Below are 21,981 nucleotides of genomic sequence, written 5' to 3' on the forward strand. Positions count from 1 at the left end.
TTTCTGTCTGTTCTTTTGAGATAGTCTCACTCTGTAGCCTTGGCTGGTCTAGAGCTCACCATGCAGACCAGGCTGGACTCAAACTCCCAGGGCAGTGCTGGGATCAAAGGCATGTGTCACCATGCCTGGCAAGTAACCTGTTTTCACTCCGTTTCATTCCCCTTCCTTGGTGGAAGCAAAGCGGCATTTACTGTTCTCAAAACTCACCTTCAGTTCTGAGGTCTGGGAAGAAGGAAATTCTTAGAGCAGGTTTACTACCAAGCCTGAGAACCTGAGTTTGATCCTTGGAACTCACATGGTAGGCAGCAGACTCCCTACAAGTTGTCCTCTGATCTTTCCTGACCTCCACATAGGTACCGTGGCACTCATATGCATGTGAAATAGTGAGCATACACACACACACACACACACACACACACACACACACACACACACACACACTGAATGAATAAATGTAAATTTAAAGTAATTTGAGATGAAAGTTCCTCAGGCCAGGCCTCCCATGAGTTGCCTCTCAGGGAGAGAGCTTGGCCCAAGACTCTGGCCTTGACTCTCTTCCTCCCTGCCCCTTTCCAGCCTCCTGGCTTTTCCAGAAGACAGTGAGATCTACAGACAACAGAAATACCTCCCAAGCCCCCTCCCCACCCCAGATCCAACTCATTTCTCTCTGGAAGTTTTATGTCAGCTCGAGCCATGGGAAAGAGCTGTACCCTTGGTAGGATGTGGACTGATTCCCAGAGAACTACATTCATATCCTTGATGCTTTCCTCTGTCACTCCCAGGGCAGTACCCAAGGACAGACAGCTGCAGGGGGCACTCCACACACACATACATCCCAGGCCTTGTCCCTACCCCTTGGCACCAAAAAGAGTTAGCATCATGGCAGAGCAGCTGGCTTAGCTAAGGCTAAAGAAACCCACGTGGAGGAGGGCCCCTTCCCCAGCTCCAGCTAATGTGGCGTTTTCAGCCGTCACCCCGCAGGGCGGTCGGCATGGGAATGGTCCTCCAGTGGAGTCTAGATCCTCTTCCCTCATTTACTTACCTCTGAGTCCCCATCAGCATTTGGGAAGACGCAAGCTGAGGAAGAGACAAGGAGTCTCAAAAAAATCCCCCAAGAGACCAAATTTAAAGGCTCCAGAGAAGCAGAGTCAAGTCCTGCAGAGGTCAGCGCTCACAAGCTGGCCCTCTGCCCTCCTGTGGTCACCACTGCCCCGCAGCTGGCACTTCTTCCCACTCTTTTCCTTCTCAGTTCTGCAGATGCATCCCGGCTCCAGCGCTGCTCGGCCAGGAGCTCTGACACCACTCTCCAGGCTGGTTCTGTCCCCTCAGACTCAGGAGGAAGGTTGCAGGGACTGAGAGTCACCAAGGAGATTGGATCAACATCCAGGAAGGCACAGAAGCTACTGACCCTGGACAGCGGTGCTTGCGTGGTGGAGTCTCATTCTATAGATTTAAGGGTCCATCCCGAGGGCGTGTGGCTGTGTCTCTTTAAGCATCGGGCCTCTTTTAAGGCAAGTTCTCTCTGCAGTCAACTCCTGTTACCACCAGTCCTGCGGCAGAGAACTAGGACTCCCAGGTGCCATCTGGTGGCCAAACACAGTAGCACCTCAGCCACACGTGGTGTTCTACATTGGCAGCCTCCAAGGGCTTGGACTCAAATCTCAGCTCCTCCACCAGACGCTATCTAGGGCTGCAGGTTACCACTGTGAGCAAAGAGCCTGAGAAAGTGTTGTAAGCAGAGTACACTCCCATAGGATAAATCCTCCGGGAACATCTCTTGAAAGGATAATTTTTATTTTTACTCATGTGTATGCTTACGTACCTGTGTGGTGGTATGTGCACATGTATGTGGGTGCCTGCTGAGTACAGATTCCCTTGGAGCTGGGAGTTAACAGGCAGTTGTAAGCCTTGTGACATGTGGGGGCTGGGAATTGAACCCAGGTCCTCTGGAAGAGCAGTAAGTGCCCTTAACTGATAAGCCATCTCTCCAGCTCCTCCAGTAACATCTTAAATGAGGAGACTTCCTTACCTCCCTGCTTGCCGGTTACAGGGGTTTGAGACACAGCTGAACATCACCTTGTTCTGTCATCACGAGACATAGGTTCTTAATGGGGAGAGGAGTAACTGCCATTGTTGTACTAAAAAGTATGTTTTTAAATGTGAAGGAGCAGGGCCTTCAATAGGCAGAAGCCAGGAACGCCAAAAGACGTCTGTCCTTCATGTCAACAGTATTGAGGACCCTCCAAGGTTAGCAGAAAGAGGATGGCTCCTTGGCCAACTCCAGAACCCACTTTCTTTCCCCCATAATGCTGCCTTTGGTGTCTTCCCTAACCAAACACAAATGGGCCAGAGGCCAACTTACAGTCAGTTCTGGATTCTTCCCTTCACCCCCTGGGTCCTGGAGATCCAGCTCAGGCTGTCAGGCTGGCCAGCAAGCTCTTCTACCCACTGAGTTTGCCATCTTGTTGGCCCAACATCATCTTTATAAATGTAGAGGTTGAGAGGGGGTTGATCTGGCCCAGGCCACTTCTACAAGGGCTGCCAGTGCTCAAGGTTGTCCCCACCTAGAAGCCAAGCACATAAATCTGCACCCAGTCACCCTCTCTGGGTCACCACTACCCTGGAAGGGAGAAGCAGACAGGCTGGCAGGTCCCCAGGGGTCTACAGGTGATCACTGAGAAACAAGACCACCCATCTCAATCCCCTAAGGGACCACCCTGCTGTTCCTCATGAGGAAGGGGATGACAGTCCAGCCGTGCTCTCTGCTCAGGAACTGTCCCGGGTTATGCATCTCTCACATGATGTGCTTTCAACTTCTTGCTACAGAACGGCGGCGTGACTCTGAATTTCCTCTCTGCACCCCGTTCTAGGCTTCTCAGCTCGATTGCACACACATAATCTGATGCTGATAGGAAAGACCAACACACATGAGTCAGATCCTAGTGGAGGGAAAGTGAGAAAGAATGGGACCAGCAGCAAGAGTCGGTGAGAGTTGCAAAGAGTCTGTTGGTTTGAGCAGCCCCAGGCTCAGGAGGCTGCCATCATAGACTTGAAGCACTGATGAAAGTCTCCCTGCATCCCAAAGCCACAGACAGGATGCTGTAGGACAACTCTAACATGCCACTCCTCTCTTTCTAAGGCACACTCATGGCACCATCTAGAGAAAGGTGCATTATTTTCTCTCTTCCTTTTTCTTTTTGTGATGTAAAGGACCAAACCCTGGGTCTTGTGCATGCAGAGCTGGTGTTCTTCCACTGAGCTACAACCCTAAGCCCCCTTACTATTTTCATGGCCTCCCAGGTCCTGTGGCCCTACCTGCATACCCCTTTGGATAACCTAGCACGTCCACCCTGCTCCTTCCTGCTGTTGCCTGCCTTTGAACTTCTGTACGGGTTGATACAGCTGGTTAAAAGGTTATGCCCTCAGAGCTACAGAGGTGGCTCAGTGGTTAAGAGCACTTGTTGTTCTTGCAGAGAACCTGGGTTCAATTCCCAGCATCCACATAGTGGTTCACAAATATCTGATCCAGGGGATCCGATGCCCTCTTTTGATCTCTGTGGCACCAGGCACACAGTGGTACACCTACATACATGCAGACAAAACACTCGTACGCATAAAATAAATCTTTAAAAAAGTTAAAGAAAATGTTCTCTCCTTATCCTGGCATGGTGGCACATGCCCGTTATTCCTGCACTTGAGAGGTCGACAGGAAGACACAGTAAGCACAGGGCCAGGCTGGCTGACATAATGACACCCTGTCTCAAGAAAACAAATCAAAATACCGCTTCCTCCACTCTGCCTGAGCATCTCCTACTTATTTTATGGTGTTAATCTGAAGCAGCACTGCTTCCAAGGTGCTTTCCCTAACAACCAAGCCGGGGAGACCTGCTTCTCTTTGTCTGATTCCTTGCTGCTCTTAAAAATCATTCAGGACCTGGAGAGATGGCTCAGTGGTTAAGAGTACTGGCTGCTCTTCCAGAGGACCTAGATTTGATTCTCAGCATCCATATGATGGCTAACCACCATCTGTAACTCCAGTTCCAAAGGATCCAACATCCTCTTCAGGCCTCCAGGGGCTCCAGGCCCACATGTGGTGTCCAGACATACCTACAGGCAAAACTCCCATATGCATAGAATAAAGGCTTAAAAAAATTTTAAGGTCATTCAGGGCCATCCATATCTTGCTAGACAGTGAGCCCTGTTCTTGGCAACCCCAATATGTTGTTCAAATAGTGGTTCAAGTGAATGGATGGTCCTTGGCTACAAAGAGCCTAGAATGAAATAATATCGATATTTAGCTAGACAGGTTCCAACTGGAAATGAACTGGCCTGGATGGTTGACATGTGGCCACATCCTCTGAAATGACTCTGGGGGAACTAAAATCAGATTTGGGGCAGGACAATTGCTGCTCTAATTATTTTATAACCACTCACACAAAGCCCCAACTAAAAACTCCCCAGTGCACAGCCTCCCCTGCGAAGCAGCCAACATCCTTGGTCGTACTCTTTTCCACCCAATCAGGTTCCAACATGGAAATAGAATAGAAACCTAGAAAGGATTCAGCCCACTAAGGGAATTTCAGTCTCTGTAGCTGGAGTCTTTCTCCTAGACCTGTCCCAAATTTACAAGGCAATTTGATTTTGAAGTAGGGAAATGAACTGATGCTTTCATGGAGGAAGACCGCCTCTGGAGGCAGTCCATTTGGCCTGAATCCTCTGCTCTCTGTAGGGTGGAAAGCCTGGGAATCTGTGGAAGAAGATTTGGGATGCTGGCAGTGATGCTGAACTGTTTTGCCTAAGGCATTACAGGCTGAACCAGGAAGCCTCCCAGAGTGATTTAATGTACTCACATCTCCAGAAGCCCTGTAACTATCAAACTGGAAACCTGCTTTTCAGTTCAGTGATGGGAGAAGTTGATGGAACCTGAGTCTGGACTCCTGCCCACTCAAAAGAACCTAGTTTGAGGAGGTCTACAGGAAGTCTGGTTGAGAACGTGTGGGGTGTGGGGTGGGGGTGGGGCTCAGCTAAGGAGACCTTCTGTAATGCTATGTGCCTGGGTCCCCAGTGACTGCTGAGTGGGCCATAGAATCCCAGAGAATACAGGACTCATCTGGTCTATTGGGGCTTGCAAGGTTTCATTTATTGGACCTTTACCCCAGAAAATCACATGACGCTATCAGGGTCCATACTCCAGATGGTTAGTATGTGCATACATGCACGTCTGTCTGTCTGTGTAAGCAGTAAGTAAGCAGTCTATTATTGAGCTATATACCCAGCTCTTTTATTTTTCTTCTCTCCCTCCCCCAGGTGTTTAATCTGAGGTTCCTGCCAGTGTAAGGATGTTATGGTGTATTTAACTCACTTCAGGTCCTATCTCTCCTCCTCTCCTGTGCTATGATCTGTGCCCCCCTGGACTCATGCAAAAGTCTAATTTGCAAAGTCACATGTTAATATTAAGAGGGTAGAAACTCAGGGCTGAAGAGATGGCTCAGCTGTTAAGAATGTGTATTGCTCTTGCAGAGGAGACCTAAGTTTGGTTCCTAGCACCCACATCTGAAAGTCAAAACCACCTCTAACTCCAGCTCTCTCTCTCACACACACATACAGACACAGAGAGAAAGGCAGAGAGTGACAGAGACTCATATACATGTTTAAATAAATCCTTTTAAAAAGAGGGTAGGAAATCTGCATACGGCCTTTAGAAGTGGCGACTTTGCTTTGTCTTGCTGCTTGTTTGGAGTGTTGGGGATGGAACCCAGGGCCTCACATTCTAGACAATCATTTTGCCAAGAAGTCCAAAAGAGAGAACTCTGGGAAATGGCTGGGTCATTAAGAGCGAGTCTCATGATCGGATCCCAGTGGCTTTATGCAGAGGGAGAGTGACAGTACAGTGATGCATGTGTGCCCCTGCCATGACATCATGACGTCAAGGTGACCCATCATCAGGGCCGAGGCTGTGCTGTGTGGACTTCCAGAGCTGGGAGGCAAATAAAACCCTTTATCGCCGGGCGGTGGTGGCACACGCCTTTAATCCCAGCACTCGGGAGGCAGAGCCAGGGGGATCTTTGTGAGTTCGAGGCCAGCCTGGTCTACAGAGTGAGATCCAGGAAAAGCACAAAGCTACACAGAGGAACCCTGTCTCAAAAAACAAACAAACAAACAAACAAAAAAAGATTTAAAGAAGAGAATGAGAAAAGTCCAGAGGCAAAAGGTAGACAGGTTAGTTTAAAGTTAAGGAAAGCTGGTAAGAAACAAGCCAAGCTAAGTGAAGGCCGGGCATTCATAACTAAGAATAAGCCTCTGTGTGTGATTTATTTGGGAGCTGGGTGGTGGCCCCCAAAGAGACAAAGAGTAAAAACAAAGAAGAACATTATGGGGCAGGGGGTCACCATTTCCAACTGAGCTGATAACCAAATGCCTTCTGTCTTAGTCAGGGTTCCTATTGCTGCAATGAAACACTATGACCGTAAAGCAAGTTAGAACCCGAGATCACTAGCCCAGGGTTGGCACCACTCACAAGGGGCTGGGCCCTCCCTATTGATCACTACCCACCATTTGCTGCCCCCCCCCATTGATCACTAATTGAGAAAATGTCTTACAGACAGATCTTAATGGAAACATTTTCTCAAGTAGGGTTCCTTCCTTTCAGATAACTTTAGCTTGTTTCAAATTGGTATAAACTAGCCAGCACACTTTCTAAAGAGGCCTGGAATTTGAAGTGAGGCCTGGAATGACAACTAATGTTTCACTGGTAAAGATAAAAGGGTGGAGAGGCAAGGCATTCTGGGAAAGAAGGAAAAGTGTGAACAATTACAGAGGCAAAAATGAAGGTGGAGAGCTAGACACCTGGAAGACTGAGGCAAGGATCACTTATGCCCAGAGTTAGAGGCCAGTCTGGACAACACAGTGAAATGCTGTCTTAAAAAGAAAATGGGAAGAAGGCTGTGGATGTAGCTCACTTGGTAAAGTACAGGCTAAGCATGCAGAAAACCCTGGGTTTGAGCCCCAGCACCATGTAAAACCAAATGTGGTGGTGTACACCTGTAATCCCAGCACCTGCGGAGAAAGCAAGAAGATCAGAAGTTCAAGGTCATCCTCTGCAACACAGCAAGTTGGAGGCCAGCCTGAGATATACGAGACAAGGAGAAAGAGGAGGAGGAGGAAAAAGAAAAGGCATGGGGAACTAGAAGGGGTCCCTGAAGAAGGCTCGCTACTCACGAGTGTTGCCTTAGCATGAGCTCAGAGATCTGTGGTGATTTGAATGAGAATGGCAATCCCGGTAGGCTCAGGTTTGAATGCTTGGTCTCCAGTTGTTGGAACTGTTTGAGAAGGATTGGAAGGTGTGGTTTTGTTGGAGGAGGTATATCACTGGAGGTGGGCTTTGAGGTTCCCAAATCCACAGCAATTAGAGAAGAGTTAGCGCTCTGCCTCTCGGTTATTGTCTCAAAATGCAAGCTTCCAGCTGTTGCTCCAATGCTGTGCCTGCCTGCTGTCCTAATCCCTGCCATGAGGGTCAGGTACTGGCTCTCTGAAACTGTGAGTCCCTGATAAACTGTTTCTTCTATAAGTTGCCTTGGTCATGGTGTTTTGTCACAGCAATAGAGAAGTAACTAAGACAATACCCAACAGAATCTCTAGCTCTTCTTAGACCTGACCTCTCCCCTTCAATGCACACCAGACCTTAGAAACAATTTCCCCTATTCAATTACTGAAAAGCCCTTTAGTTAACATGTCCCCAGTGTCACCAAGGTTTATGTTCTAGACACTGTGACTATGTTAAACACATTGCTTTCACCTTTCTAGTATGTGATACCTCTTGTGGAAGACAGAATCATCCTCCCCCGCCCCCTTTGAAGAAGAGGCCCTGGGTCACAAGACCAGCAAAGGGTAGAGTGAAGTTCACACTGTGGTCTGGCAACCAGTCTTGAGGCTTCAGCAAGCATCCTCACCAGATGCCCTATTGATAATTGCACTGGTGAGAAACTGCACTTCAGGCAGCACGGGTACAAGATGCTGATGTGAATTTATCAGCAGTGCTTTTTGTATGTTTTATTTCTCTTTGATTTTCTGACAGTTCCATGCATACATACAATGTATGTAATCATATTCACTTTCCATTACCTTCTGTTACCCCATTTCCTTTTCCTCTGCACCCTCCTTCTTCCCATCTAGTCCCCAAGTGGCTACGTCATTTAAGAAAACGACATCCCCCCCCCTCCCTGCAGAAACCATTGACAATCAATAGCGCCTCAGGATGGGATGAGGCCTCACGGGCACCTCTTCCATCCATGATGGCATATGGAAGGGCCCAATCTCGTGCATATATCTACTGCTGCTGTGTGCTCATGACGACAGTGGTACTCCTCCCAAGCTGGCTTCACACTTTCAATCCTCCTGCCTCAGTTTCCTAAGCGCCAGGATTCCAGGATGTGCCTCCACGCCCAGTACCAGTAGAGGTAGCTCTTAAGCTGTTTGTCGAAGGAACTGGCAGGGCCAGAAAGGAATAAAGACAGACCTCTCTGTTTTCTCCTTTAAATGAGGTCTAGCACACCCTGGGGTCTTCAGGCATGATGCCTGTGCCTAGAGGGTCCCTGGTGGTCTGGGCACTTAATGACTTTGGAGTTACCTAGTCTCTAGGCATCTCTCTCACATAGGCCGCCCTGACCTGGCATAGACTCAACTAAGTAAGGATTATAAAGAAAAAGATGTTTCTTTTCCTTTTATGCTGCTGGAGATGGAATCCAGGGCCTTTAAGTACATGCTTTACCACTGAACTATACCCTCAGTCCATAGAAGGCGCACTTTAATTTTTTTATAGTGTGCCGGTTTCTGTGTGTATGTGAGGAGTGTGTGGGTACACAGGTGCCACCATCCACGTACGGAGGTCAGAGGATGACTTTCAGGGGTCAGTTCTCTCCTTCCCCTGTAGGTTCCGAGGATTGACGTCAGGCCATCAGGCTCGCAGAGCAAACACTTGTACTGACTGAACCATCTCACTGGCCCCACAGTGAACACTTCGAGGAAAAGTGTCTCAGGGGAGCACAGGAGGAAACTGAGGTAATAGCTCTATAGCCTGCCCCACCCACCCCCTTCTCAAATGTCCATGCCTCTGCTGTCCAGAGCCTGAACTTTCTGGAACATTCTCTGTTCAGTGCTCTGAATAGGGAGGGATGCATGCCATCCTGGGAGAAGACAATGCCACGTGACTCGCCTTCCTAAGGAGGTGCAGCTGGGCTTCTGAGAAACGTCCACCCAGGAACTGGAAACACAAAGGCAATGAGGCATTTCAGTTCCCTTACAGAGAGAGCCACCAGGACAGGGGCCCTGGGCAGTGCTCGGGAGTTATCTGCTTTAGGAGGTACTCCTCACAAGCGGCAGCCGTCCCTGGGCCCAGGGAGCATGTCAAGGGGGATAATTCAGAGCAATCAGAACACGGGCCCTGCCTGGTCTGCTCTAGGGTGATGGAGCAATAGCCTGGTGGCTCTCAAACCTCCGCCCCTGCCTGCCCGCCTCTGCCAGAGCAGGCCAGCGCCACACCCAATTTTCATCTGACAGGCAGAGGGCTGAGGACACCGGGCCTGTGCCTCTTGACCACTCAGATAGCTCGGGCTCTAGGGACCTCCTCAGACACAGACATGACTCAGAGGAAACCTGGATTCCTTCTCAAGACCCAAAGTCTCCTAGACACCTCATTGCCCAATTCTTCATGTGCCACACTGAATTACCTCCCAGTTTCCCATTTCTGTGTGATTGTGCAAGCTTCTCTCCGAGGAAGCCACATGTTTATCACATGATGGTAGCCACAGGCCACCAGCAGAGGGAGGAAGGATGTTGGGAAGTCTCCTATTCTGGATCCCATTCTAGTTCAAAACTGTGGGTAGTGCCATCATCATGCTAAGCTTTGGCTCCCCCAGGGGACCAGCGGAGGCCAGGATGAGATCACAACTCAGCTTTCAGTTCCGCAGAAGGCAGTTTCCATGTTCCTTTCCTCTACATACTTAGGAGGACCTGGACTCCGAGCCCTCCCTTCCCCTCAGATCTCTAACTTCGAGGGGCAAGTGTGCCCTAAGACCACGAGATCAGAGCATGCTATAGGCTGAGGAGACATGTGCTGTTGCTGCATCCGGCTGACCAGCACCTCAATGCTTGGGTGAGCTCTTCAGGGGACCTTTAGGAAAGCAGAGCTGTCTTTCTCTAGGGTTTCAGGGTTGTTTTTGTAAAAAAAGACCCTCTCTGCGTCCCACCACAGTGAAGCAGAGAAGAGGAAGCTTACCACAGAGAGGCTCCCTCTCTGGCAGCCACACACAGAGCTGCATACATAACATAGGCCACACTTCCTCCCAGGCCTGACAGGAACCTTGACTTCTGCAAATACCACTAAACCCCAACACCAGTACCCATGGGCAGGCACATCTACCCACAGCTGAGCTGCTGAGGATTTCCAGTGTGACTTCAGGACCAAAAAAGGAAGAGGTCCTTCTCTTGCCAAAAAGAAGAATGGCCCTGAGACACAAACAAGTTGGCTTTCCATATGACTCACCTGATTCTACAAGCAAAGGTGTCTGCATCCAGGCACAAGGCAACCACTCCCCACACAGACCTTCATCCTCTCAGCAAGCTGGCGAGGGTGCAAACACTGCTTGGGAATTATCAGGAATTACAAACACCTTGTTTTAGAAAACAATAGCTCTCTCCGGCTCTGCAGGTGTCAGGGAGGGCTGCCAGCTGAAATGTGCCCAGGTCCTGCTACCAAGAAGGCCCAAGCTGCTGGCTCAGAAGCCACACCACAGTTAGCATCCTGTCACTTGCTCGTTTGTATGCATTTCATGTATCACAAGGAGGCCACAGAGAGCATGAACTATATCGGCTATTTTTTGTTTTGTGTTTGTGCTTGCTGAGCAAGTGCTCTACCACTGAGCCATATGTCCAACCCCCTGGTTTAAAACATACTTTGTTATCACTGTTTTTTTTTGGTATGTGTGTGTGGAAAGGTGCACAAGTAGGGGTCAGAGGATAACTCTTAGGAGTTGGTTCTCTCCTGCCACCTTGTGGGATCCAAGGACTAAACTCGAAGTCATCAGGCCAGCATGCAAGTTGCCTCTATTCACTGAACCAGCTCACCACACCCCTGTCCATAATTGTCTTAACTGCATGTCCATTCAGTAATCTAATTTTCTCTGTTGTAAAAGTCACAGAGTCACAATAAAAATCCCTCTTGATGGGGGTTGGGGCTGCAGCTCAGGGACAGAGCTCGCCCAACACACACAGAACCCTGCCACTGGGGGGCAAAAATTCTTTTAAACGATAAAAGCAAACTATGACTCAAATGCACCACCCCACTTAGGACACAACAGGGTCATTACATCCTTGACACCAGAGAGGTTCTGCAGACAGCCCTGGAGTTTCTCAGCCTGATCATGAGTAGGTCCATCATCCTTCACTTCCCTTTCCTGTCCCATTACGTCAAGCAGGGTGATTTCTACATAAATGAGGAATCCACGTCACTCTGTTTAGGGCCTGTTTGCAAAAATGAGACCATGTGTGGGAACTCTAGTACATCATTCAAGTTTGCTCACAGCATGGGATGTCTCTGGTCTCTCTGGTGGGTAATGAGCATTGCTGGATTTTCAGTGCTGTCCAGGGCCACCAGGGATAAGGTCTGACCTGTAGTGTTCCTTGATACGAAGCCAAGAACTTGAGCTAGTTCTTCCTTTGGGATAGCAGTTCAAAGCTGTAGCATTTAATTGGGAAAAAGCCTTCTGTTATCCACTTGTCGAGGGTTACCCCGCCCCCAAAGGTCTGTATCAGTGGCATTTGCTTTTTGGCAATGGAAGCAGAGAGGAGATGGGATGTAGGAAGCATTGTTATGAACAAAGGCTTGGGTCCACCACACAAATCTCAGTCCCAACCTGGCGGAGGACAGAGATGCTTTCCAGCCTCGTCACTCTGGACAAGGGAGTGATAGATATGCACAGCACCCTCCGGCTGAGTCAGCTCTTAGTGGTCAGACATGAAATGGGGGAGGGGCTTTATGTCCTCACATTCCCAACACAGTCTGGGCACATTCATTGGGAAAACTCTGAGAAAGAAAGACCTTGAACTTCTAGTTAATCATTCCAAGTGGCTGCAAACTTCACAGACATTTCTGACTTCATTTTAGTTTTTTTTTTTTTTTCTTTTGGTTTTTCGAGACAGGGTTTCTCTGTGTAGCTTTGCGCCTTTCCTGGAGCTCACTTGGTAGCCCAGGCTGGCCTCGAACTCACAGAGATCCACCTGGCTCTGCCTCCCGAGTGCTGGGATTAAAGGCGTGCGCCACTAACGCCCGGCTCATTTTAGTTTTTAAAGACAGGGTCTCATGTAGCCCAGGCTGGCCTTAAGCTCATGATCCACCTGCTTCAGCCTCCCTAGTCCTAGGACTGCAGGCATGTAATTGATTTTATTTATTTTTAAGACAGGGTCTCACTATATTGCTCTGGTTGGCCCAGAACTCAGTCTGTAGATCAGGCTGGCTTGGAACTCACAGATCTGCCTGCCTCTGCCTATCAAGTGCTGGGATTAAAAGTGTGTGTCACTACACCCAAACGAGTATATGCTATCTCAATCAGCTCGGCATTTCTGACTTCAGAAGCCTCCACACAATCGTGATAAAATCATGGCATCCTCCAAGGCAGCTACCCAAGCCCACATCGGTTTGAGGCAGTGTCTAGGTCAGTTCACCTACACAATGAGGCGTACAACACACTTGCCAGGAGGACACAGTTTTGCTAGTGTGGCTACTGATAGAGCTTCACTGATAGCCTGGGACTGCTACAGCCCAGCTTGTGCCAGACATCAGGCAATCTTGTCAAAATGTTCCGACCTCCACCCCCAAGTCAGGAGTTTACAAGCCTAGTACTAAAGTGAAAACTGATAGTTTCTTTAATCTTAAAAGCAGGGATGCCAGCACAACACCAGCTCTCCTCTCATGCTCCCTGCCTGGCTCAGCTGATGCCCCCATCCCTGGCTGGAGTGTAGAGCATCTAACTGCACTGGGCACTACTACTAGAGCGCATGTGCAGCATGCCTACGGCATCTCTTATAGCTGTTCATACTAGCTTCACTGAGCTAGTGCCCAGGCTGCTGCTGAGGCTGCTGGAGAGTTTAACAGTGTAGCTCCGATGTGGGTCCTAGAAACGATGTATCAAGACTCAACACCTGCTGTCTCTTATTTAAACTCTTTGAACTTTGATTTCACTTGCTGTCAAATGAGAATAACAGCGTTGTGGAATAGTAGTTGAAGATATGTTACATTTGTTTATGTTGTGGAACATTTGTCTTAATGATGCAAAGATGTGTTGTATTCTTTTATGTTGCATTTGTTTAACTCGGTGAAGCTGTGTTACTTTGTCTGTCTAAAACACCTGATTGGTCTAGGAAAGAGCTGAGTGGCCAATGCCGAGGCAGGAGAAAGGACAGGCGGGACTGGCAGGCAGAGAGAATAAATAGAAGGTGAAATCTGGGAGGAGAGATCAAGAAGCAAGAAGAACAAGGGGAGGAGGACACAAGGGACCAGCCCCCAGCCAGCCACAGAGTAAGAGTGAAAGTAAGATTACAGAAGAAAAGGAAAATCCAAGAGGCAAAAGGTAGACATGATAATTTAAGGTAAGAAAAGCTAGCTAGAAATAAGCCAAGCTAAGGCCCAGGAATTTATAAGAAAAAATAAGCCTCCGTGTGTGATTTATTTGGGAGCTGGGTGGTGGGCCCCCAAAAGAATAAGAGCCAAAAGAGCAAAAACAAACAAATAAACAAATTTATAAACTCAAGTTCCAGTTACTTTTGGGAAACTATCTTACAAGGACTCCAACATATAGTATGGCTCGATAAGGAAGGGAATGGCTCAGTTGCCTTTAGCCTACTGGCTATGGGTGAGATAGGAACTCTGTGGGTCTTTTCTGTATCGAACACACAGATTGCAAGCCCAGTGCCACTTTGAGATCTTTGGCAGCAATTAACCATGCAGCTCACACACAATTGAGCCGGTATGATAATGAGTATTCAGAGACAGGTAATACCTGGGGGGGCACTCACCAACCTAAGACAGAGCACCTGTGTGGCCTGGGCAGGTGTCTCCATGACGGGTAAGGTGACCTGCTGATGTCCCACACAACCCAAGTCAGAAGCTCATTTGTTAATAAAAGGGGGACCTGCAGGGTCCTGGTCCTCGTTTTGGGTAACTGTTGCCTTGCTTGTGGACCTTAACTTTGTGATATCCTCCCAATGCTAATTCCCTGCCAGGTTCCACCCTCCTGAATGCTTAAGGGAAGTTCCTTGTCTGTGTATCCTGAATAATGGGTGTTAACAGCTTAGATGCAAGATTGTAAAACATCAGTAGCGAACTTCTGCCCTCCGGGGTCCTCCCATTGTGCTGTAAGCCTGTATTTAAGACCTCCTACCCCCTTCAAGAAATGACATTCGACATTTAAAATTAAATATATATATATATATATATATATATATATATATATATATTTTAATTTACCTGCATTGGGGAAGCTCATAACTGCCTGTGACTCCAGCTCCAGGGGGATTCAAATGCCTCTCTGGCCTCTGTAAAACACTCACTGCACATACCACACACACCCACACACAGGTGTGTAGGACTACCCCATTCCTTGTTTTTTTTGTTGTTGTTGTTTTTGTTTTTTGTGGGGGTTTTATTGAGTGACACAAGGTCTCACTACATAGCTCAGGCTATGGCTAGGCATTTATAAGAAAGAATAAGCCTCTTGTGAGCCACCTGCCTGCTAGCCCCTAAATGTATTCCCTTTGTTGTGTTGGTATTCAAGAGTGCCTAGAATAAGAAAAAGATCCATTTAGAAAGAATACAATCCCTTCACCTTAAATTCAGAGCTGTCATGTTGGAAAGAGGCAAGGGCTTCTTGAGATTGACAAAGGTCTCTGAAGATTTCAAAGACAACAAAAGATACAGATTTGAACTTAATATAAACTTTCTCAACAAGTGATTTTCTCCAGGGTACTAAAGTGAAGGTCCCTTCCAGAGCAAACCAAAAAGTCCAAAGACTCCAAGTGTCTAAATATGTTCAAAGAGATATTAGCTCAAACGTAGAGCACATGCTCAGCATATATGATGTCCTGGGTTTGGTTCCTACTCCTCCACCCCTCCCCATACACACAAAATGAACTTGGGATAGGCCTGAACATTATAGTAAGGTCATGTTTCAATCAGAAGAATGTCTGTTTTATTTGTTGTTTGGTTGGTTTGGTTTGGTTTGGTTTTGAGACAAGGTTTCTCTGTGTAGCCCTGGCTGTCCTAGTGCTCTGTAGAATCAGGCTGGCCTTGATTTCAGAGCTCTACCTGCCTCTGCCTCCTGAGTGCTGGTATTAAAGGCGTGTGCCACCACACCTGGCCCCCAGAAGAATGTCTTTATATCAGATTCAGCTGTTCTAGAGCCCCACAGTTTGCACTCAACAGAAATCTCTGTGCTGTAGTGGCACATTCCTGTAATCCTGGCTGCTTAGAAACTGAGGATGGGGGATGGAGGACCTAAGTTTGCTGGCCAGCCTGGGAAGCTATACAGCAAATCCAAGGCCAGATTAGGCTACTTACCCAACATTGTTTAAAATCAAAACTTTAAAAAAAGCAGTATGGAAGTGGCTGCTGGGGGTGGGGGAGCTGCTGCATGTAGCTCAGTGACAGGGTGCCTGCCTATCATGTACAAGTCGTGAGTTCAGCCCCAGCACTACATACAGAAAAGAAAATCTCTATTCCTATTACCCACGTTAGACTTCGGGGTGAGCACTCATTCTCGGTTGCAAAATTGAGTGACTATCGTGGGTGCCACTTCTGTTCTCTAGTGAACAGTCCTCAGGTACAAATGTACCTTGCCTCCGCCTCACACTCGTAAGGGCAGGTAGGTCCATGAACAGGGCTGATTCTCAGTGGATCCCAGCTCTCCTGCGCTCTTCAGTGTTACACAGCACCCTTTTCATGTCTCTAGGGAGTATCTCTTACTTAATGTTACGTAAAGGTTGATGATCCTGTTAGCCAAGGGAAGATAATTCACCGTCACTATTCTGAGCCCCCAGCCCCTTGATAAAATCTCCACCAGGTTGCAGAGCTTAGAAACTACAAATTGATGGTAGGAGACAGAGTCACCAAGAAGCCTTAGCTGCCTCCCAGCCCCAGCTAGTTTCTCCACTTGTTCTGGTGAATGTCAGGTCACCCAGGTCAAGGGGTACTCTCCACTATGGCTTCCAAGCCCAGCAGGGTAGGGAGGCAGGGAGGTCCTGGTCATGTGAAGGCCCTGCGGCTTTTAAACATGAAATCCTGCACCCACGGTGGATGATTGAGGGCAAGCAGAATTGCCCTCTTTTGCACGCAAGATTAGTCTAGCGTCTAATGAGAAGCCCTGCTGCTGCAGGCTTGCGGGAGGAAGCAGCCCTGGTTTCTGGGGTTTAGATAGCAGTCGAGATGCAAACACGGTCATAGCCTAGACCCCTCCCAAGAGGCAGCTGCAGCAACCTTCTTGAGGCCTCTGTTTTGTGAGGTGCAGGGAAGCCCAGGCTGTGGGGAAAGGAGATGTGACATGGGGGTGTACCCTGCCACCTCCCACAGTAATGGCCGGCAGGCAGGCAGGCAGCCAGGGGCAATTCCAGGAGGTGCCAACTGAAGTGGGAGATGACACCAGACCTAACCCTTTCTTTAGGCTTTTAAATAAGTAGAGTTTTCATTTCCTAGCCTCCAGGGTAGGGTTGGCTGCGAAGTTCTTGAGCAGAGGCAAGAAAGAGAAGGCCCAGCCCCAGCTGCCAGGGCCAGGGCCAGCCCACATCCTCCCGGTTTCCCCTACAGCTCACTCGGGGCTGGTATCTGAACCTGGGATTTCCCCTAGAGGCATGTTGGAATAACCAGCTTGTGCAATCTTCCTTGGCGGAAGTAAAAAAAAAAATGTCTTTGCATGGAGCTTAACGTGGTCCAGCAAAAGAGAAAGGCTCAAGTGCGAGCAAGGTTGGTTGGATCAGATCAAGCAAGGCCGTGTCCAGCTCAGGTGTGACAGGATAGAGTGGAACAGGGTTGAAAGGCTCAGCCCCACCCGGGGTCTCTGCCTCAGATCAATCTTAGTATTTAAGGATTATACTCCTGGGGTTGGGAAGAGAGCTGGGCTGTTACTGCTTGCCTTGCAAGAGTAAGGACTCAGTTCCATCCCCATAATCCATATTAAAAACAAAACAAAAAAGTCCTTGGGCATGGTGGTGAGCCTGTCTGTAATCCCGGTGCTGGCCAGCCTAGCCTACTTGGGCAATTCTGAGCTGTTGAGAAGCCCTATGGCAAAGGAGGAAAAAAAAGTGGATCAAACACATACAGCCACACATAAAATATTCTCCTAAGCAAGGCTCCTTTGTGTGTTTTCAAGAGCTGTGGACTATTCCTCAAAAGGGCACTAGCTCTTCAAAATGGGAAGATGGCTCATTAGTTTGTTACGTCAGGACTCAAGCTTTCTCTTCTGTAAACCAGGTTTCTAATACAAACTTTCACCAGTGTGTAGTACACCTGTTAACCCAGCATTCTGGAGGCTGAGGCAGAAGGGTTGGAAGTTTAAGACCCTGCTTACGCTACATAGGGAGGTCAGGTTAGCCAGGACTCTATAATGAGACCTTGTCTCAAAAAACCGAAACTAACTAATAAAAAATAATTGTCCCTTATGGTTTTTTTAAGAATCAAACAGTGAACAAATTAGATACAAATCCTTTTAAGTGTGCTACAAAAGGACAAAATGAAAGCTAAACCATGCACAATATACCATTAACTTCAAGTTCCCTGAGGTGAGGAGTGACAGAATTGAGGAACTGACATGTTCTATTCCAAACATTTCAATATATTTGAATTTTTTATTCTGAAAATGAATAGTAAAGGGTTTTTGCCATGGTAGTCAGATGATGATTTAAAATACTTTTTAATATAGCTAGGCAGTGGTGGCATACACCTTTAATCCCAGCACTGAAGAGACAGGCATTTAGATCTGAGTTCAAGGCCAGCCTGGTCTACAGACCAAGTTCCAGGATAGCCAGGGTTACATAGAGGAAACCCTGTATTTAAATTATTTTTATGTGTATGGTCCTGTGCCTGCATCTACGTCTATGCACTACATGTGTGTCTGATGCTGAAGAAGACTAGAAGAGGATGTCAGATCCCCTAGAACTGCAGTTACTGGTGGTTGTGGGGCACCATGTAGGTGTTGGAAATCGAGTCCAGGTCCTTTGCAAGAACAACCAGTGGGTTTTTTGTTTGTTTTGTTTTTTTTAAGACAGGGTTTCTCCGTAGCCCTGGATGTTCTGGAACTCACTCCGTAGACCAGGCTGGCCTCAAACTCAGATCCACCTACCTCCAAGTGCTGGGGCTAAAGGTGTGTGCCACCACAACTGGTGTTCTTAAGCACTCCAGTTCCCTTAGTGCATGTTTTATTATCTTTATTTAAGTGAAGGGGTGGAGAGAGAGAGGGAGGGAGGGAGGGAGAGGAGGGAGAAAGGGAGAAAGAGAGAGAGGAGAGGAGAGGAGAGGAGAGGAGAGGAGAGGAGAGGAGAGAGAGAGAGAGAGAGAGAGAGAGAGAGAGAGAGAGAGAGAGAGAATATGAACAAATCAGAATGCAAGAGAGTACCCACATGTACAGGTGCTCCCAGAAGCCAGAAAAGGCACCGGATCCTCTGGAGCTGGGGTTACAGGCGTTTGTGAGCGGCCTGCAGTGGGTGCTGGGAGTCAAATGTGGATCCTCTGAAGAGCAGCAAACACTCCTATCCACTGAGTCACCTCTCCAGCCCCGAGATGTTGAGTTTTCAAACAGATCTTCCAGCACTTGGGAGGATCACCGAGAGTTTAGATCCAGCCTGAGCTGAATGTGACCCTATTGAAAAAAAACTACTGCCTCCTCCAAGAATAAAACTCAGATCTTCATGTTAACTTTCTCCCCTTTGGTAACAGGCTCATCCTGCCATTTCTGGCTTTTCCGTGGATACTGAAGACCCCAATTCAGGTCCTCACGATCGCACAGCAGACACTTACTCACCGAATCAACCCTAATGCTGGGATTAAAGGAGTATGACACCACACCTGCCTCCCAAGTCATTCTTTTTAAGATTTATTTTTATTATTTTTAATTATGTGTAGGAGCTTGTCTGCATGTGGGTATGCTCGGGTGAGTGCAGGTGCCCGAAGAAGATGAAGACATCAGATCCTCTGGAGCTGGTTTTAAGCTCCCTGGTGTGGGTGCTGGAACTGAACTCAGATCCTCTGCAAGAGCAGAGCAGCGGCCTTTCTCAACCGCGAAGACATTTCTCCAGCTCATCCCAGGAATTCAAGCCTCATTCAACATCTGAAAGTCTGTGCAATCTACATTAATAGATTAAGGATATGAACATCCCAACATGCTTGAGCAAAGCATTTGTGAAAAGTCAACATCTATTTCTGCTTTAAAGTGATAGGGAAATGGCTCTTGGAAACTAGAAATAAAAAGATCAAGAAACGTCCTTAAGTCAAATGATTATGATCATGCTACTCAATCTTGGGGCATGAGGCATATTCATATCAAATCCAAAAAATGGGCAAAGGATATGACAAAGAAGAAATAACCAAAGAACGTAAGAGAAGGCACCAAGCTTTATCAGCAGTCAGGACCATATGAACACTGAGATGCTATTTTGACCCATTAGATTGGCACAGGTACACATAATAACAAATGTGGGTAACAAAGAGAACAGATTCTCTTAGGAGGTAGTTTAGGGGCAGGGATATAGCTCAATAGTAGGAAATCTGCCCACCATGCCCAAGGCCCTGGGTTGGATCTTCGACCATAAGAAAAAGTATGGTGAGGATATAAACTGTATTAACCATTTTTTCCCAGGACTGTGCCTATTGATATTTAAAATGCATGTGTGTTTCTCAACTTAGTGACTCCAAACTAGATTTTTCCCATTTTTATTTTAAGACAATGTCTCACTATGTAGTCATGGCTGACTTGGAACTCAACTATGTAGACCAAACTAGCCTCTAACTCAGAGATCTACTTGTCTCTGCCTCCTGAGTGATAGGATTATAGGTACGTGCCACCAAACCTTGTTAGTTTTTTTTTTTAATTTTCATTTTTTAGTTTTTATTTCATGTATGTATTTGCTTGTATGTGTGTATGTACACCATGTGTGTTCCTGATGCCCACAGAGAAGGGCATCAGATCCTCTGGAACTGGAGTTACAGGCAGTTGTGAGTCACAGTGTAGATGCTGGGAACTAAACCCAAGTCCTTTGGAACAACAGCAAGAGCTCTTACCCGCTGAGCCCTCTCTCCAGTCCCACATCTGGATACTTTTTAAAGGCAGCATTCATTTGTACCATGCATGGTTTCTCATGGCAGTATTATCTGAATAGCAAAAGCTGAGGTTAATTTGCCAAGAATTAGTGTTACCTCCCATGTCTTTTCTCTACCAAGAGCATGGGGGCTAGAGGAGATCTTGGAAGAACAAACCTTGTCATTTTATAATTCCTTAGGCAGCATCTCTTAGAAGATGAGCCACTCTTGGGTCATTGCTACCAGAAATACCTCCCTGCTATTGTCTAGGAAGTAGGTGTGAGTAGACCCGCTGAGTTCTAAGGGTTTAAAAAAGTTTCCAGAGCACCAACTGAGTCCCTAGGGGTGTCAAGGATGTGGTGGATATTAGAAGCTACCTTGATAGGTTTTCCTGGGAAGGTTGTCACTTGACAGACAGTTCTATCTGTAATCTGTTTAAAAAAAAAAAAAAAAAAAAAAAGGTGTGGGGGCGGGGGATGTGAGGAGCAGCAATTCAGGGCATCCAAGCCTCCTAAGCACAGAGGAACCAATATTTTCTCTAACAGTGGCAGCCGTGCTGGGTTTCTCAACAGTATCTACCACCAAAACTTGCAGGCCTGTGAACAGCGGTCTTAGAACCCTCCTGTGAGAGTGAGGGGCTGGCTACTAACAAGCTCAGGTTCTCTGCCAACCTGGGAGAATATCAGCATGGACGTGGCCTCCTTTATGACTGCGAGAAGAGCTTCAGGAGGAGGTGGCTGCTGGGTTTTCTGTAGACACTGGAGCTGAAGAAATATGGCAAAATCCCAAAGGATGTGCGACAGACAGTGGATCAGATGCTGCCAGTCCTGTGCCTACTGGTCAGCCGGCAAAGGTGGGCCAGCCGGCAGAGGGGGGCCAGCCGGCAGAGGGGGGCCAGCCAGCAAAGGGGGGCCATTCGCCATTCGTTGCCACTGCTCAGCTTGTGAACAGTAGTGGTTGCCAACTGTGTATAAAGAGCAACCTTGAGTCACACAAGCTCGTTAGAGACGGCAAGTCCTTGGCTTGTTGTCTGCACCCATGCCCTTGGTATGGCCTCTGTGGACAGCTTTTATGCAGCCACGTTTACCGACCTGGCCCCACAGGAGGACCCCAGTCCTTGAAGCAGAATGCAGGACTCTTTCTCCTGTGGTGCTGCCCGGCACAATCAGAGATCAGTAATATTTGGGTTAATGGTGCCTGCACCCCTTTTCCTAGATGTGAGTAGTTTATGGTAGCCCAGACGTGATCTCCCAAGGGTCATAAAGTCAGACAGACAATGCTTTTTTTTCTCTGGCTCCGCTCTGAAGTGGGTGTGTTTTGTTGCCTTCACCCTTCTCTTTGAACCTTCTGATTCTTGGTGGTTTGGTCACTCCACCGACACTGAGAACTCTACGAAAAGTCTTTTTGTTGACCTTTTCATTGACTGGATTGGAGGCTACAAGCAGCACTTCAGAATGATTTTTAAAACACCAGGAACGGTTCCATTTATCAAAGTCCAGCAGGTACACCCAATTATTTATAAATTCAGCAGACTTAGAAACCCCAGCAAAGCAGTCTTAACTACAGAGATCTCCACTCCTGAACAACACACACACACACATTTTCCATGCCACCCACATCTAAATTAACAAAGGCGCTTTTCTCTGAGC

At 47.7% G+C, this 21,981-nt stretch overlaps 1 protein-coding gene across 2 annotated transcripts in view; it reads right to left on the reverse strand.

The window, feature by feature from the left end:
* The window catches only part of Abr (ABR activator of RhoGEF and GTPase), a 199,107-nt gene that overhangs the window by 152,903 nt on the left and 24,223 nt on the right, over window positions 1–21,981 (reverse strand). Inside the window, exon 1 of one of the 2 annotated variants that reach the window (XM_028866792.2) lies at window positions 1,043–1,495. The exons of the other annotated variant lie outside the window; for it this stretch is intronic. The gene's annotated coding sequence lies outside the window, so the exon portion shown is untranslated. Of the gene's footprint in view, window positions 1–1,042; window positions 1,496–21,981 lie in introns of those variants that run through there. 2 annotated transcript variants of the gene reach the window in all.

This window comes from Peromyscus leucopus, chromosome 8b (assembly GCF_004664715.2).
Source record: "Peromyscus leucopus breed LL Stock chromosome 8b, UCI_PerLeu_2.1, whole genome shotgun sequence".
Lineage (NCBI taxonomy): Eukaryota > Metazoa > Chordata > Mammalia > Rodentia > Cricetidae > Peromyscus > Peromyscus leucopus.